General features: G+C 43.8%; 1 long non-coding RNA gene across 2 annotated transcripts in view; it reads right to left on the reverse strand.

Annotated features, from left to right (window-relative positions):
• LOC116912903 overlaps positions 1-17,214 on the reverse strand; it is a 214,899-nt gene extending 197,685 nt beyond the window's left edge. For both annotated transcript variants that reach the window (XR_004389488.1, XR_004389489.1), the window contains exon 1: positions 16,908-17,214. This is a non-coding gene — a long non-coding RNA (uncharacterized LOC116912903). The remainder of the gene's footprint in view (positions 1-16,907) is intronic.
• Positions 17,215-17,543: the final 329 nt, after the last annotated feature.

Genomic DNA, 17,543 nt, shown 5'->3' on the forward strand with positions numbered 1-17,543 from the left:
TTCGGGATCTATACTCTAGTTTCAGAATTAACTGTGGCATATTTATAGTAAAAAGTCAAGGGCTGGAGAGATGGCTCAGCGGTTAAGAGCACTGACTGCTCTTCCAGAGGTCCTGAGTTCAATTCCCAGCAACCACATGGTGGCTCACAACCATCTGTAATAGGATCCGATGTACTATTCTGGTGTATCTGAATACAGCTACAGTGTACTCATATAAATAAAAAATAAATAAATAATATTTTTTTAAAAAGTCAAAAAAAAAAATAACTCAAAATTTCTGAGGTCTCTAAGACGGAGCATCTTAAACGCATTTCCCCTCCATTAATACTGGTTCTGAGCCTCCTCCCACGCAGCAGCGTGCTGGTAAAGGAGTGGCTGGAGAGAGGACAAGACTTAAGTCACCTGCCAACTGCTGTGGTGCAAACATTCCCTCGGTGGCTGATTTAAAGCAAAGTGGGATTATTTAACCCACAACGCCACTCTGCTGGTAAACTGTCAAAGAGGGCAGGAACCCATCGCAGCATACCACCGCCTGGTGTACCACTCCTAGTTTCTGTTACTCGTTTCCGGTAACTGGACCCTACCTGGCATAAAACCCTGCGAAGGTCAGAAACAAAATCTTGCCTCGAAGGGTAAATCAGGCATTTAAATCTTAAAATGAAGCTTTGAATTAAGAGTCATCCAAGACCCTAGAGTGACCTTTTACCTGACTCTGACAATTGTTGAGTTTGCTCTAGATCTGCTGTGTATAAACATCCCACTGTGAGTTGGGTTTGGGAAGGGAATGCTTTGCCACACTGATCAACGAACTCACCCAAGACTGTTAAGCTATGGTTATCAAAACCAGTCTACGGAATGGTGCAGAGGAAGGCTCCCATGAGTGAAGGGGTTGGGAACTTGAGGGGTTTATCGAACGATGCTATATTTTTTGTGACAATAAATAAGTAAGACTCAAAGTTAAGTTTTCACTTTTATGTTTCAAGAAACCATCCGTAAGCCCACGGTGGCACGTAAACCAATTCCATCACCACTTTGATTATAGTATTTTGTCACTTAAGTTATAAACTTAGATCGAAAAGTACTCCGTGAAAAATACTAAAAAAGAAAGTGAACATCAGAGGGTACTGTCGAACTGAAGGTATAGAAGTTTCGTGTTTTGAAGATTAAAAAGAGGAAACAAATCTTAAGCATGTGCAGAAGAGAGACTTCGTTCAGCAAAGGTGCCTGTAATCGAGTACCTGTAGAGTACGTGTTTGTTATTGAAAAAACCCCAAACTTAAAATTTGTAGCATAACACACAAAGCACAAAGGAGTAGTATGCACACCTTTGATTGACTCACACACGTTGACAGTCTAAACACAGATTGCCACATCAAACAGCTATCGGGTAAGCTGGGCTCTCCCTCAGTGGGAAAGCACTTACCCTGAGATAAATACCACATATCACATTTAGGAGACGCGAGGCCATGGGCTCAATCTCCTGTACCAAAACAAAACCACAACCAAACAAGATAATAAGCATTCAGGTAATTCCTAAGGCAACAAGATAGTATAACCATTTGTCTAAGGATGCTACTAAGGCTTTCCTGGCATGGGTTACTAAGCATCGGATGAAGAAGGCGAGCCCTGTACAGTACTGGCTCCTAGGTTTTAATTATGTGAAGTCGTTATTGAGACCCGACACCTTCAGGGAGAGATTATGCTCCTCAGTGTTTAAGTCCCCACATGGAGCAACACGAAATATACGTTGCCTTGGTGGATCACATGGCCCACTCCACCCTAGAGGAGGGCGGGAGCTGCCTGCCAGAAGCTGAAATTTAATACTCTGCTATAAAAGCAATAGGAGTCTTCTGCTCATCTGAAACCTAGAACCTGTAATAAAAACAGGGAACGATTCGACTTTGGCACACGCCCCTCACTGCTGGCTTATGTAACAGCATTGAATTTTTTGTTTTTGTTTTTTGTTTAGTTTGTTTCTCGTCTGTTTGTTTGTTTACTGTGCTAAAATCACAGACTGCATGTAGTCCTGAAACAACTCAGCTCTTTTTTGGGTGAAGGGAGGAATTGTGGGTTGTGGGGAATTACTATGTAGGGCATTCAATTTCCTTTTTTATTTCTTTTTTGAGGAAATGGATGTAATATATGCCCCAGTTGTTATTTTGGGAACTCACCTCTTCTGAGTTTATTAAATGGCTTAAGTACATAATTTCAGATAAAGTAAGACATTAACAGTTTACAGCCTGGGGAGCAGAAAAGAGAAAGGAAAGCCAGAACATATAAACACTCGTTCCCGTACAGGTGCACCTCACTTTAAACAATAAATGCAACCCTGGAGTGGAGTGAAAATAAAATGCCTATAAATTTAACATTTTAAATTAACCAAGGATATGGTTACGGAAAGGAAGTTCATGCTTTGGCGACGTGGATCAACCAATTTGCAATATATCGGTTTATGAAATGTGAGCTTTTAAAGCAACGGATATATGTTTCTAGGTGTATATGTTCTTGCATGTAGATGTATTGAAAAGTATTCTAATAATAATGCAGTTAAGATTCAAAAACATTAAAGACATTAGGCTTATCTTGCTCCTCATGCTTTTTCGGGGAGGGGGATGCTTAGGGGAACACAGGAAGCCTCAGCTTCGGCACGATGTACCGGAAGATGAGAAGCACAGGTTTCTCTGATTGTAGACAGGTCTCTGTGAAGAACAAGTGCTGTGTGGGAGCCCTCTGTGTCCACTTGGCTGTAAAAATTAATGTGGAGCTATTTTCAAGGCAGGATTATGGGTTCTGAGCCCTGTAGGGACAGGGTGTTTTACACATGCATTAAATCTGAATTCCCCAAGAGCTGAATGAAGAGACTGCAATGTGCTCTGTCAATGGTTCCTCTAGCATGCCGTTGTCTTTCTATCTCCAATGGTTCCTCTAGCATAACCAGTTGTCTTTCTATCTCCAATGGTTCCTCTAGCATGCCATTGTCTTTCTATCTTCAATGGTTCCTCTAGCATGCCATTGTCTTTCTTTCTCCAATGGTTCCTCTAGCATGCCATTGTCTTTCTTTCTTCAATGGTTCCTCTAGCATGCCATTGTCTTTCTTTCGCCAATGGTTCCTCTAGCATAACCATTGCCTTTCTTTCTCCAATGGTTCCTCTAGCATAACCATTGTCTTTCTTGGTTCTCCAATGGTTCCTCTAGCATAACCATTGTCTTTCTTTCTCCAATGGTTCCTCCTGCATGCCATTTTCTTTCTATCTCCAATGGTTCCTCTAGCATGCAGTTGTCTTTCTATCTCCAATGGTTCCTCTAGCATAACCGTTGTCTTTCTTTCTCCAATGGTTCCTCTAGCATGCCATTGTCTTTCTTTCTCCAATGGTTCCTCTAGCATGCCATTGTCTTTCCTTCTCCAATGGTTCCTCTAGCATGCCATTGTCTTTCTTTTCTCCAATGGTTCTCTAGCATAACCGTCTTTCTTTTCTCCAATGGTTCCTCTAGCATAACCATTGTCTTTCTTTCTCCAATGGTTCCTCTAGCATGCCATTGTCTTTCTTTCTCCAATGGTTCCTCTAGCATAACCGTTGTCTTTCTTTCTCCAATGGTTCCTCTAGCATGCCATTGCCTTTCTTTCTCCAATGGTTCCTCTAGCATAACCGTTGCCTTTCTTTCTCCAATGGTTCCTCTAGCATAACCGTTGCCTTTCTTTCTCCAATGGTTCCTCTAGCATGCCGTTGTCTTTCTTTCTCCAATGGTTCCTCTAGCATGCCATTGTCTTTCTTTCTCCCCTGGCACATGTGTTGAGGTGTGTGTTGCATTTTACAGATGGAAATTTAAAGAAAGTATGTGCTTTTTACTTTGCTCAGAACTTCTGAAGGCAGGGAGACTTAATATTATGTAGGGAGATGCTGGCCGCCTAGAGAGGAGCATCCTCATTGGATGAACAGTTAGTGTATTTTTGAAATTGTGTTGTGTTTGGGAAAACCTCTAACACTATAGAGTACCGAAAACAAAGACTGGACGTTTTCTATAGCATTTTAAATTAAGCTGTAGATATTTTCAACACAGGTTTTTTTGTTTGCTCTTTTATTTTAAAAAGTTATTTATTATACTAACTAATCTGAATTCACAAGTTAAGACACGCTCCAGACAGAATAAAAGCCTTTTCTGTACAGAAATGCTCAGGGGCTGGAAACCAACTGAGTGTACACCCACCTCTCTTTGATAAAAGCAGACTATTTGAGGATGGCAAATAAATGCTTAATTGATAAGTAACAGAGAGTTCAGAGTCCTTCTTTTTTCCCTTCCCATCCTGTTGCTCAGGCTGCAGGTTAGAAACGTCCAAGCAAACACACTGGACAGCTGATCCTAGTGAGCACGAGTGACTCGGTGACTTTAACCCTGCACTCTGTGCATGTCTAGAGCCCACACCTTAGAGCTTGGGGATCTGCATACTTACTACAGGCCAGAGACACTTACATTGGGTTTGACACAATAGAATGGAAGGAGAGCTTAACCTTCAGTCAAACTCCTTTACTTTCAATCTGAGAAGATAAAAGCCCTGAAAACTGACATGGTTTTGTAGACAACTGACTCAAAGTCTAGCTGTGGGTGAGCCCTCACTCCTGCCAAAGAAGACAGCATCCTCAAAGCTGTGCGAGCTGCTAGACTAGGTACTAGGTACAGACTCCAAGAACACGGTCCTATACGTTCTCTAAAGATGGATCTGATTCATCAGCTCAATTCAGAGCAGCTGACTAACCCATTCATGAAATGGTCAACTTACCGAATAATAAATGCAGAAAATACATTGAATTTGTTAAATTTACCAAGAATTCGTTTTTTTAAAAAAATATCTATAACTTCTGAAGAATCCAATGTCCATAATAATTTACAAGTTTCAGGGATTAACTAATGAATTAATTTTTGAGACAGGGTCTCATATATCCCAAGATGACCACAAACTTGCCAGTGAGTCAGTGATAAACTTGAACTTCTAATCCTCCTGCCTCTGGTTCTCATAGCTGGGATTACAGTGCTTCACCACCACAGCCCGTTGTTGTGACTGTAATGATGGAACCCTGTGGTTTACGCTAGCCAAGCACCCAGGCACTGGGGCTGCAGTCCCAGCTCTCACCGTTATGGTTGTTTTTGCCTGACTAACTTTCTCTTTGTCTGCACAGCAACAAGTCTTCAGAACTTAGTTCATTTTGATGGTAATGAATGTATAAAAAGTTGCCATTCCCATGAACAAAGCCTGTTATGCTTCTGGAACTGGCATTCCAACCACTCTACAACCACTAACAACTGACTTCACAGACAAGCAGCAAGTCAAAAGAAGCCAAAGAGAGAGAAGCCACAAACATGCTGCGTCTTTAATGGATTTGTTTTCTAGCGGCTTAAGTTGCATGGGACTGCTCAATACCCCTTGACAAGAACTAAAGAGAAACTTTAGTTAACTCTCTCCTACTCTTTTAAGCTCCATGATTTTCAACCTTCCTAATGACGTGCCCCATTAATAAAGTTCCCCATCTTGTGTGTGACCCCAACCTTAAAATTATTTTTGTGTCTACTTCATAGTCACGTAGCAAAAGATGTGATTTTGCTCCTGTTATGAATCATAATGTAAACATCTGTGTTTTCTGAGGGGCTTAGGTGATGCCCCTAAAAAGTGATTTGACCGACCCACAAAGGGGTTAAGTGTTCTATTATTCCACAGCAGACGTCAGAATCACTTCACTAACATTGTGTGTGTGTGTGTGTGTGTGTGTGTGTGTGTGTGTGTGTTTGACATTTCAGTTGGTTCCCACACGCCGGAATGGGCTGCAGGAAATCCAGTTGGTTCATCCGGTAAACACAGAAAGCAACAGGAAAAATGAAAAAGTACCTGGATTACAGGAATTTAGCTTCTCTTTATGAATTTAGAAGTCTACAGATCACAATACATTACTTAAGATTCCCTAAAGAACTAAACTCTGAGAGAAGACAAAACACAGAGAACTGAGGCAGAGCCCAGCAGGTGGTTAAAGGGCCGCAGGCCAAGCGAAGAGTAGAAAGGGCCAACACTTGGAAGTGCCCCCAAATGGCCTACTGTTAATGCAAGGTTTTGCAGGGGACGCACAATACACTGATAGATGGCGATGTGGCAAGTTGGCCATTCCATGAGTTAGTTGACACGAATTCACAGTTGAGAATCAGTTTGTGGAGAAACATGAAGGTGAGGGTCTGAACTACCATTGCTGCTTCTCAGGCGCTGGACTGTTTTTGATTACTAACTGACGAAACATGAAAACAGTCTACTACTAGCAAAATAAACAGCTTATACTCCCATAGTCCCCCCAATCGACCACCTCAGTACTGTCAGTGAGACAGTGGAGCGAGGTCCAGCGGGATGGCTGACTGGGTAAATGCACTTGCTTGCCATGTCTAATAATCTCAGTTGATTCCGAGGAGCCACATGGAAGTAGGAGGAGCCTATTTCTACACGGTGTCCTCAGCACACAAGAGCACACACACACCAGCACCACCACCACCACCCACCCCCACACAAGTAAACAAATAATCATAATAGACTTCAAACCCCGAAAATTTTAGGTCATTGAAGGAGCTCCCTTCAAGTGGGCTGAGATACATATTCTGAAAGAAATACTACAGTGGAGTTCAATGCAAATCCTGTACTGCAGTGTCTCAGTAAAAGAGTGAGCTACAGTGGCTTTGACTTGCTGGGCAAGACGGCACTTTTTCTTGATACCAAGAACCCTAGTTTGAACAAGACTGAAACATTTATATTCATATCATGTGCGTGTGTCTGGCCACAGTTAATTTGAACCTATCAGTTGATTCCCTGTACAGAATATCGAGAGCTTTGAGGCAGATCCAGGGAGCCTTTCTTCTTGAAACACAAGCACTCCCACAATGCTCTTACTAACTGTAGCTTTCACATGGACACCAAACTGAAACCAAAACCTAACATACAGTCCCACCCAGTGTACGTCACATAACACAGATTATAGGAAATGTGTTCCATAACGAAGAGGAAAAGAGCTACACAAATCCCAAACCTATACAATAAAAACAAGTGCAAGTCTGCTTAGGAACAATAGCAAAATTTAAAAAACGTAAATACTATATAAAGAAAATTCTTCAGTTGTTATTTGACCTGAGTCCAATTTCACACAATTATTAAAAGTCCAAAACCACTTTTAGAATATCTAGAGCCACATATGGAATGGGAGAGTATTCCCATAGTGCGAGAAAAGGGAAATTATTTGGAAATAAATTTATGTTTCAATAGCCTGCCTACAGTAATCTATGTGAACCGAATATATAATCATTCATTTTCCAGTAGCTACAAAAAGAGTTAAGGGTGAATCTACTTTTGATGTGTATTCCATTTAACTCCCAATGTAGCCAAAGTAATATTTCACTAAGTAATTAACGTAAAAATTTCACTTTTGATATGCCTTTGAAACCTGGTGTCCTCTTCCGGTGAGCACAATTCTGTTTGGCTAGCCACATTTCAAGAGCTCGCAGCAGCCGCATGTGGCTAAGAGCTATCGTCTCATTTGAAGGATGCTCTTTTGAAGGTTAACGGGATTGGCTGGCTCTCTCTGGACTGGATCACAGAGCAGTGTCTTATTGTGGGTCTCAGTGTTAGACTGTGGCCAGACGTATGAGGAGAATGGGATGAGTCAAAAGAGCAACATGATGAGACCGCCATGTTCCAAGCTGTAATGAGAATGGAGTTTACCAATAATTAATACTTCAAAGTTCTGTCTGGACTCTCCTGTTGTTTGAAAAGTGATTTCTTTTACACCTGAAGCATCAAGTCTCTTCTTAGGACAAGACCAGCCTTCTACTGGATCATAGAGTACCACATTTAAGTGTAGTCTTCATCCTACTTTGAGACACAAAGTGAGGGGAGCTTAATAAGCTGGTCTGTCTTGACTGGATCCCTCTGACTCAAGCACTCCTCACACCCCTCAGTATAGTCTGCAATTCACTTTGCTATAATTTGGTTCTGCCATCCCAAGACCATGCCAAGTCTGAACTCAATGATCTCACTCCATGTTCCCACAGCAAACACCATATGCTTTTAGACCACGGGTTCTTTCTGGTTGTGACTTTTACTCCACAGTATTCTCGGGAATCAGCGTTGTCCCTTTTCCTTAACCAAATAGTAAGATCCTTGAAACTGTCTCACTTCTCTTTCAGTCACAGCTGCGGTATCAAACAAGTACTCAATTAAGTTTCACCCAGACACAATGTAGAACACATGCAGAAAGTATAATCAGGTCCATGTATTTAAAGAATACGTAAAAGATATGTCTAAGACATCCAATTTTAACCAAAATGCATCCCAAATACAACAACTACATATCTTGTTCCAGGCCACCATGCTAAATGCAAAGATTCAGGAAATGCTCTCAGACATGGCAGTGAGAGCAAGGATAAAGATTTCCTCAGAAGAATGACTGCACCTCATCTGTGGAAGTTGTTTAAGCAGACTCTGATCCAGAGGGTCAGGAGTGCAGCCCAAGACTCGGCATTTTTAATAAACTCTCAAGTGGCACCGCTGGTCCAAGGACCACACTTTAAATAGGCAGTACTATGGTCCAGCAGTCAGAGACCTGAAATTCAGTTGTAACTCGGGTTGTATGGATGGGAGCCATTTCTCTTAATACTGTCGGATCTGCTTGCTCAGCTCTTAAATTGCCTGCAAGAGGAGAGTAAATGATTTCTGTATGATCTATAGGCTCCAAGTTCCACCATGTTCGTATTCTGTCAGCCTACGGAAGACAGTAGGGAGCAGAGCAGTGCCAGTGAGCAGGCACTGTAGTCATCTGGCACTTCCTTCACAGCCCAGCCCAGCCAATTATTTCGGAGTGTTTGCAGGTGAGGCCCAGACATCCTTGTAAACTTCCAAAGCTGAGAACTGTACACATCATGTGTTGAGTGATTAACTCAACTGACTGATGTCAGTAAGGTCATGAATAAGTAAATGATGCTGCCTCTAGCAAAAAAAAAAAAATTACTATCTGGAAAACAATGCAACAAAAAATTGTTGTTGGCTCTAACAAATAGCTCGAAACTACTGTGAAGTACTACTTCTAACACACACACCACATTATACCACACACACACACACACAGCACACACAGCACACACATATACATCACACCACACCGTACATCACACACACACACACACACACACACACACACACACACACCACAGCATACACACATACACCATACCACACACACACCACATTATACCATACACACACACAGCACACACACACACATACACATCACACACATACATACCACACCAAATACCCACAACACACGCACACACATACACACACCACAGCATACACACATATACATACCACACACATACCACATTATACCACACACACACACACACAGCACACACAGCACACACACACACACACACACACACACCACACCATACATCACACACACATACACACATACACACTACACCACACCATACATCACACACACATACACACTACACCACACCATACATCACACACACACCACACACATACATAAACCATACCACACCAAACACCACAACACACACACACACACGCACACACATACACACCCCACAGCATACACCATACACCATATACCATACACATGTACACATGTGCTCACATGGATACATACACACACACGCCATATCCCAGGTGCTATACTGCCTACCTATGCCCAGGAGAAAAGTTATGCCAGCAGCAGGGCAGGCCACCACCTGCCGCTTTTCCAGTTTCACAGGCCCCCCTTTCCCCTCTTTACTCCTGGATCCAAATGAAAACATGGATTTGTTTCAGATGCAGAAGACTAAAGCCAGCCTTCAAGACGCCACTGGGTGTTTCGGAATTCCAAGGGGAGTTCTATCCTAAGGTCTTTGAAAATTACTTTGGGGAACTGAAAATGCTTAAATGAAAAAGTCCAAATGCTTTTAAACTGTACCTCATTGGTTTTGAAAAAGCAGAAGTCTTTCAGTTCTCACTACCTCTCTAAAAAGAACTGGAGAAAGTTCCAGACAGGCAACATTGGGTTTAACCATGCTGCTTTTCTTGTCCATCCCTTGATTGAAGGAGTGAAAGGTGATTTCATTGTTTTCATTCTTAGTAGGTGTCCTGGAGTAGGAAGCATCCCTAAAATACAAATTCATTTTTCCTTACAGTGTTCACTTTGGTCATAGTTCTCTAGAACAGACTATTTGTGTTGTCCAAATACAGTCACACAAAAATGCAAGGGAAACATTTGAGGATTTAAGTAAATGGAAAAAAAAAATGACATCTTGTCCTTTCAAAGATGTTGAAACCTGACTAAGCTGATTAAGCTTTCGTTGTAAGAAGTGATAGCTAATATTATGAACAAAAAGTACTACAAGCTAAAAGTGTTTGAACGAGCTGAGAAGCAAAAGATGCCTCACATCCAGCTGGGACAGGCAAATGGAAACCTAAATAAAGGCAGGAAAGGTTTCACCCGCACCTTAAAGGAGGGCAGAGACTGGATCATTAGCCCAGAAAAGGAGTCTCTATGATCAAGAGCATGAACCCAGAAAGTCGTGAGATGAACGAGTAATGAGGAGTGCGGTGGGCAAGCCCGATGACAGCCAGGCGAAGAGTTCCTAGCATCAGACTCAGATCCCACTGGCGAAGACCTAAGAACAAACAAGGCAGCAGGCGAACAGCGCGGCTTCTGCTCTACAGGCTGGAGTGAAGTACGTGCCACACGGAACTACGGAAGCTGAGAGCTGACAAAAATCAGGTCTGGGAGGGCAGAATACAAGTCCCTGAGGACTCAGATGACGACTTAAAGTTTCACTACAGTTAACGCAGAATCGGTGAAAGACTTTTGATTGTCCGTTTTGTGTGACGCTTAAGTCTGTGTTCCAGAAAACATATTTTGAGGCCAAATAGAGCACAAAAGAGAGTGGGAGAAAGATCACCGGACTGAAGCAGAGAGGTATACCTGAACCATAGAACTAGAAAGGGGAAGCCCAGAGAAATGCAGGGGCAAGGGAAACAGAGTGAAGAATTGAGTCTCGGAGATGAGGAAGTTAATCCACCTACCCCCTACCCCTGACAGGAACTCTAGTTCACTCCTTCAAGTGAAAGCTACTTACTGTGAACATCTATGATGATCACCTAACGTCTTCAGCCTACCTGGCAGAACACAGCTCGCCCATGTGCAGGGCCAGGGACACGAATATGGAGGACAAATGTCACGCTCTTCCCCTGCTCTCCCTCTGATGCCCCAGTAGGATGAAGCTTAGGTGTTCCAATTGCTAATACAACTTCTCTGGCCTTGATCGCCTAAGTTCCTTGTTTGGCAGTAATGTTTGTGTTACTCACAAGGAAACTTTCAGCCCTGGAACCTTTGTTTCCTTCTTATAACCCATCAACAGGAGGACTTACACATCAAACTTGCAATACGCTAATGGCACTCTGGAATTGTAACTAAGGTTAATGACTATGAAATTGAGAGACAATCCGTCTATCCAAGTGTGCTCAATCAAATACTGTGAATCGTTACTTGCAGCGAGCCCTTCCCAGCTGAACTTAGGGAGGATAGACACAGAGGAGTGGTTCAAAAGGATGCAGTACTGTTACATTGCTACCTCTGAAGATGGAGGACGGGTAGCAGGAGCCAAGCAGTGTGGATAATCTTTGGAAAGCCCAGTTGTACTGTCCTCAGAACAATTGCTGCCCCTGCAATACTTAGGTTTAAGTACAACGAAACAGATGTTAAAAGCCGTAATGTACAAAACCGAGTATATGTGCTTGCTCTTAAGCTACAACATGTGCAGTAACTTTCTATAAAGGGATAGAAATGTATATATTATCCAAATTATGGATAACTAGCATTTTCTAGTAACCATAAAAACTGAAAGGATTAATTTTTTCAGATATTCATCTGAATGTTCAAGACACGGAGCTCCCTGTACTCTTGGTTATATGATAGTCTTAGGGTCAAGAAGCCTCTTTTACATAAGCTATATTTTCAATAAACTATGAGATGGTAAGGAAGTTTAATATTGCTGCTTTGTTAGCCAGGGCATTGCCATCACTTAATCAGTTACGTTAAATTTTACATAACGCCCACAAGAAGTCATTACAGTAATGCTCTGGTGTAAACATGGGTTATAATAGAACGCCGTTGTCTAAACTCAAACGGATTTCCAGTGCTCGGCTTTTCCACAGCTATATTTAGACGCTTTCACCTGGAAAGGGTGTCTCCATGACAAACACACTGTACAACTATATTCCTAAACGTTAAATCTTCACCAAATCTTGACAACACAGCAAGGGCTTCATGTACTAACTTTGACAGGCTAATGCTACATAAGCTGAAGTCACTTTTGGTGCCTTACTGGAAATAAAAAAATCCTGGATCCACCGTTTCATTTGGGCACAAAGTTGCTCTCAAATTATATCCATTTAGAGCGCATTATTATAAACGCTTGTGTAGTGCAACTCTACAGTTTCATTGGGCTGCTACATTAAGAGCCGCTGCCTTTTTCTTCCCATCTACCCAATCTTTGCAGCCCTGCTGGCTTTACCTCTGTCTGTGAAGCATGCACAACAGAGACATTATTCCCTTGAGAGAGCTGGATTCTCCCAAGGTTGAGTTTGTTGCTTCCATATAACTACAAGAATTCAGCAGTAGGAACAAAGCCCTCACGCCACAGCTCCCTGACACCTTCTGAATTCCACCATCTTCCCGATTCACCTTCTTCTTGGTTCTGAGCTTGTGTCCTGGTGGTAAGAAAAGCTGGGGCCTAAGTCTTTCAGCTCAGTTATTGACTCCTGAGCTGGACCACATCCCCTCCTCCAGAGGCTGTGCTAACTCACTCATGTCCATCTCTGAGGAGTCACTGACAGCCAGTGATGATGACTGGAGCTGCTGCTCCTCTGAACCCTGTCTTGTTCTCGGGCCACAGTGTTTGTACTGCCGCTTGTGGTGAGTTGGGCGGGACTGAAGACTGGGAAGGGAATAGCTTTTGCAGGTCCATATTCTTTTTCACAGCTTTCTTCCAAGCTTACCACAAAAACGGCGATTAGTTAAGAAATTGTATTTTTAATTAAGCTAAATTCATATTTTCAGATCCTTCTGCAGATTGCCAAATGCCTTGCTTTTGTTGCTCCTTTCCTCGCAAAATACATATCCTTAATGAGCTGTCGCTAACAAAGTTTCAGCAGCTCTTTTACATTTACATACCACAAGTCTGGGACTGCTTTATGGACTACTGATCCAGTTCGGCCATTGAGATGGTGGGGCAGAACAGTAAGCTTCGCTCTTGTCTCTGCTGGGCGGCGAGCAGATATTTCAACGGGGGTCTGCTTAGAGTATATCCCCTAACTTTGCAAGGTTGGCACCAGATCCCCAAAGAAAAATAAATCCCCCAAATATCAAGATAATTTGTGGAAGGGCTGTATTTTCCACACATACATATTGTGGCAGGGTTTAAGAAAATGAAATAAATGTGAAGCAAACGCTAAGGACACTGAACTTTCAAGTCAGCTTGAGCTCTAACACTTCATAATAAAAAGTAATCTGTTTACCCTAGAGCTTGGCTTGCTGGGCAGACCCTGTCGTGTGGCCGTGTGCCCCTGAACGGCTGAAAAAGATGACTCAAGAGGATTACCTGTTGGTGAAGACTTTTAATTCTAACAAATGTGGCTGCGTTTGAAGGCAGGTGCTCCCACAGCTTTTATTTGCTTTGGAGTTTTTAGCGTACCTAATGCTATTTTTATTCTGTTTTAACTAAGACTGTTTTCTCTGAAAGTTAGTCCTGTGACGGAGGTTTGTTTCCAGTTATATTACCTTTTGGGTAACATCCTCCCGGGGCATTCTTGTTTAAAATGATCTACTACAGGGTTCTGAAAATCCTCGTCTTCCTTGCTGTGCTTTGTTCTTGCCTGAACCCTTAACTCTTCAGCCAGGTCGTGGGCTGTCTCTGGAAAACATGGCAGCCTTCCGTAATCTGGAGCACCGCCCATTGGCTTTTGATCATATTTCTTAGTCTTGGTTGTAAAGATATAAAAGTATCCTAATTCTCTTCACATCAGAGAAACTTGCAAACTGTACTCATGCCATCATGTGATGGGTTAAGAGGTGGATAAATGACTTCAGAAGGAACTCGGTTGTCTAGGCCCCCAAAGGAGGGCTATGAATTTCAAGCTAAGTAGCCAGTGTCTGGAAAAGCTTCCTTACGGAAGCCTGAAGAGTCTTCGGTTTGAGCGTAGTTTTGTTTGCAGTAGTACCTAGCAGACAACCTATTCAGTTCCCATGAAGTTCCAGCTGAAACACTGTACACACTTCTTAATTAATTGTGTGACTGAGTGGATAAATTTTAACCTTCTCTAGTGGTTTCTCCAGCATTAGTAATATATTAATTGCCAACTTGTGAGATTAAAGAATGCTTACTGATGATTCCCAAATCAACAGAACTACAATGACCTTGGAATGTGTTGCAAACTTCAAGAGAACCGGGGTGGAGGAAAAAAGATGTACTCTGTGGATGTAATAATGCAGTCTATAGGCTGATTCTAAAACATGCCTATCACAAAAATACTGCTCAGAAGGCACCAAGATCGCCCTGCCTTTGGCATGTTTCTAGCTGGCAGCCCCACGAGTCTTCATTGGAGACCCGGATGTCATGATTTACTGTGACTGTAACTAGAAGTCATACAGACGAATAAGAGGGTGGAGATGCTGTTGATGAGCAAGAAGCCCTTGGCATGTGCATGTCATGTGTACATTTCCTCTTTATGATGCCGCCTCTTATTGTGTATCCTTTTGCATGCTGTAAATTCCTTAGTCAGACAGTTTTGTAACCTCAACTCATAAATGTATCGAATATCATTCTTTGTAGAAGGATCTAGCTAACCCTTCGGTTAAAAAAAAAACAAACTAAAACCATAATGAATATTGATTAACCCTGAGAGCAAAAAAAGTAAACACGAAACAATTCCTAAGTCCAAGATCCAGTTTAACAATGTGCTAATAGCCCATAATGAAGATAGAGCCGTAAGTTAATCAACCCATTAAGTTGAGATCAGAAGTGTCAACTCAAGTAGTCTACTAATTTACTGACCCTTAATGGGTCAGCACGATCTATAATCCCAAGGCTGATCTTTCTGCCTCCACTAACGTCACTTTAGAAGCCAGAGCACTTCCTCCCGGGATGATGATCTCTGACCCGGTATGGGCAGGAAGTCAACATAAAATCCATTTATGAGAAGGAGTTCAGGGCTACTGAGTAATGGAGTCTCGAGCTAACCAGTGTGTGAAGTGTCTGGTAGAAGCTCCTTAGGAAGCACCAGCTTTGTTTTCCAGATGTCCACACAACTGTGAAAAATTAACATGTACGGTCTTCCCTGAGCTGCCGTCTCCAGTGAGTCCTGGGCTGAGTTAGCTAAGGCTCGTTACCGGGTCATTTCCTGTCCCTTCCTCCCTTCCTCAAAAGGTAAAAAAAAAAAAGAGCTGAGATGCCACGCGGTGAGGTGAGCGGGTCAATGAGTCTCTGGAAAGTAAATCTTGCTTTGTCAAAAGAGGACCTGACTCAGGCCGAATCGTGGATGGAGTGTTGCTTTGCTCAACATTTATACGGTTTTTGCAAGTTAGTCTATTAACCGAATACCAATTAGCATTTTTTCAACTTTTAAGAGAGGAAAAGGAGGGAATGAGAGGGGGAAAAAAAAATAGACTGTCTTATTCCAGATAGCCCATCAAGAGGTATAATAAAAACTATGATTAAAGGCTTTATGGCCCGGGAGTATAGCTCAATGGTGGAGCACTTGTCTAGTATGCACAAGGCCCTGGGTTCAGTCCCCAGCAAAAATAACTGATTAATTCCATTGGTTCCCATTAGTAAAAGGCCATATGCGATTGCGATGATAATACAAGACTCTTTTAATGTCCTCAGCATTTTCTTTCTGGATGATAAAGCAGTTCACTGCGCCATAATCCGCAGGGTAACCTGTCAGCAGTGAGACGTCAGACTCTAAAGACGCATATAAGCAAATGGCTTCCCTGCTCTGCCCAACAGACACCCTCTGCTGTCATTTCCCCCCAAACAGGACAAAGATAGGTACGAGATTAACTAAGGTCCCGAAAAGGCCGAACAAGAAAAAGCAAAAAGGCAAACAACTGGACGCACTGAACAGTAAATGCGGTCCGTGGACAGGAAAATTGAGCTCTCCTTGACGGACCCAAGGATTGTTTTTTATCTCTAAAAAGGAGATATGTCAGTTACATGCGCATGGTGCTTGACGGATTCCTTAACGAAAACCCTCTTTTCTGAGAACACAGAGAGCTCCTCTGTTGTTGGTGACATCGCCCTGTATGTTCCCCTACGTGTCGCCTTTGTTTTCCTATCTTCTAAAAGGGCTGTGCCAAACCTCCTTACAAAGACACTAGCCTAAGAGCCTGGACAGAAGCAAGAGTTCTGTCCGGTAGAGAAAGTGAACCCTGGAGCCACAAAGGTGAGGGTGCCAAGTCACGCCTTGGCTGCCCAGCGGGAGGTGACTGCTTGCACCCAGTCCAGCCCAAGGCCAGTTTGAGGGACGCCAGGGAACTAGGGGAAAGGAGGGGGCCAGAGGAGGCGGAGATCAGGCGGGAGGGAGGCCTCAGTCGGGGCGGCAGGCCGCGGGGTGCATGCACCCTGCTCGCACCGGTGGCTGGGGTACCGCAGCTCCGGGCGGCGGGGGCGGGCGAGCCCCTGCGGAGGCGGAGGGCCCGGGGGCGCCCGCGGTCGCAAGGCCTCTCAGCGGCAGCGCCAGCTGCGCGAGGCGGAGGCGGGGGCGGCGCGGGGGCGCGGCGGCGGGAGCGAGCGCGGAGGCCGCGTGGCGCCGCGTCACTTACCGGCCAGGGCGCGGGGCGGTCGCCGAGTCCTCGGGGCGCGCAGCCCGGTGTGCTCGCTCCGCCATGATTGCTTTGTTTCGCTAATTGAACCGCCGCTCGTCCCGCGCTCGCGCTTCTCGCTGCCCGGTCTCCGCGCTCGCTCGCTTACTCGCTCGCTCGCGCCGATTTGTCTGTCCCCCTTGGTCTGTCCGGCTCGGCTCGGGCTAGCTATGGAAGGGGAGGCTGCGGGTGCACGGTGAGGGGCGTGCGGTGGTGCGCTTGTAAATACAGGTGAGGCGATCCCCAAATCTCGGCTGAGGTGCACTTGCTGGAGAAGGACTGGGGTGGGGGTGCGTCTCGCCCTCCCCCACGCAAGAGAGTACCCTTCGTGGAAAGTGCCAGAACGTGCACCTCTGCTCACCCCTTCCCGCCAAATTCACAGCTACCCAAATTCACTTCTCTGACATAAGTGGTCTCTGAAGAAACAATAGGTTCTACATTTACTTCAAAAATCTCAAGTACAAGTGATGTCCGGCTGTGAAAGGGCTGCAGAACAGCCACCACCACACTAAGGGACACATGGTCACTCGGGGTGACCTTCTGGAGTCACTTCAACTCCAGAAGGAAGTTCCCTTGGGAAGTTCACAGTAGCTTGAG

Source organism: Rattus rattus, chromosome 11 (genome assembly GCF_011064425.1).
Source record: "Rattus rattus isolate New Zealand chromosome 11, Rrattus_CSIRO_v1, whole genome shotgun sequence".
In the NCBI taxonomy this organism is placed as follows: Eukaryota; Metazoa; Chordata; class Mammalia; order Rodentia; family Muridae; genus Rattus; species Rattus rattus.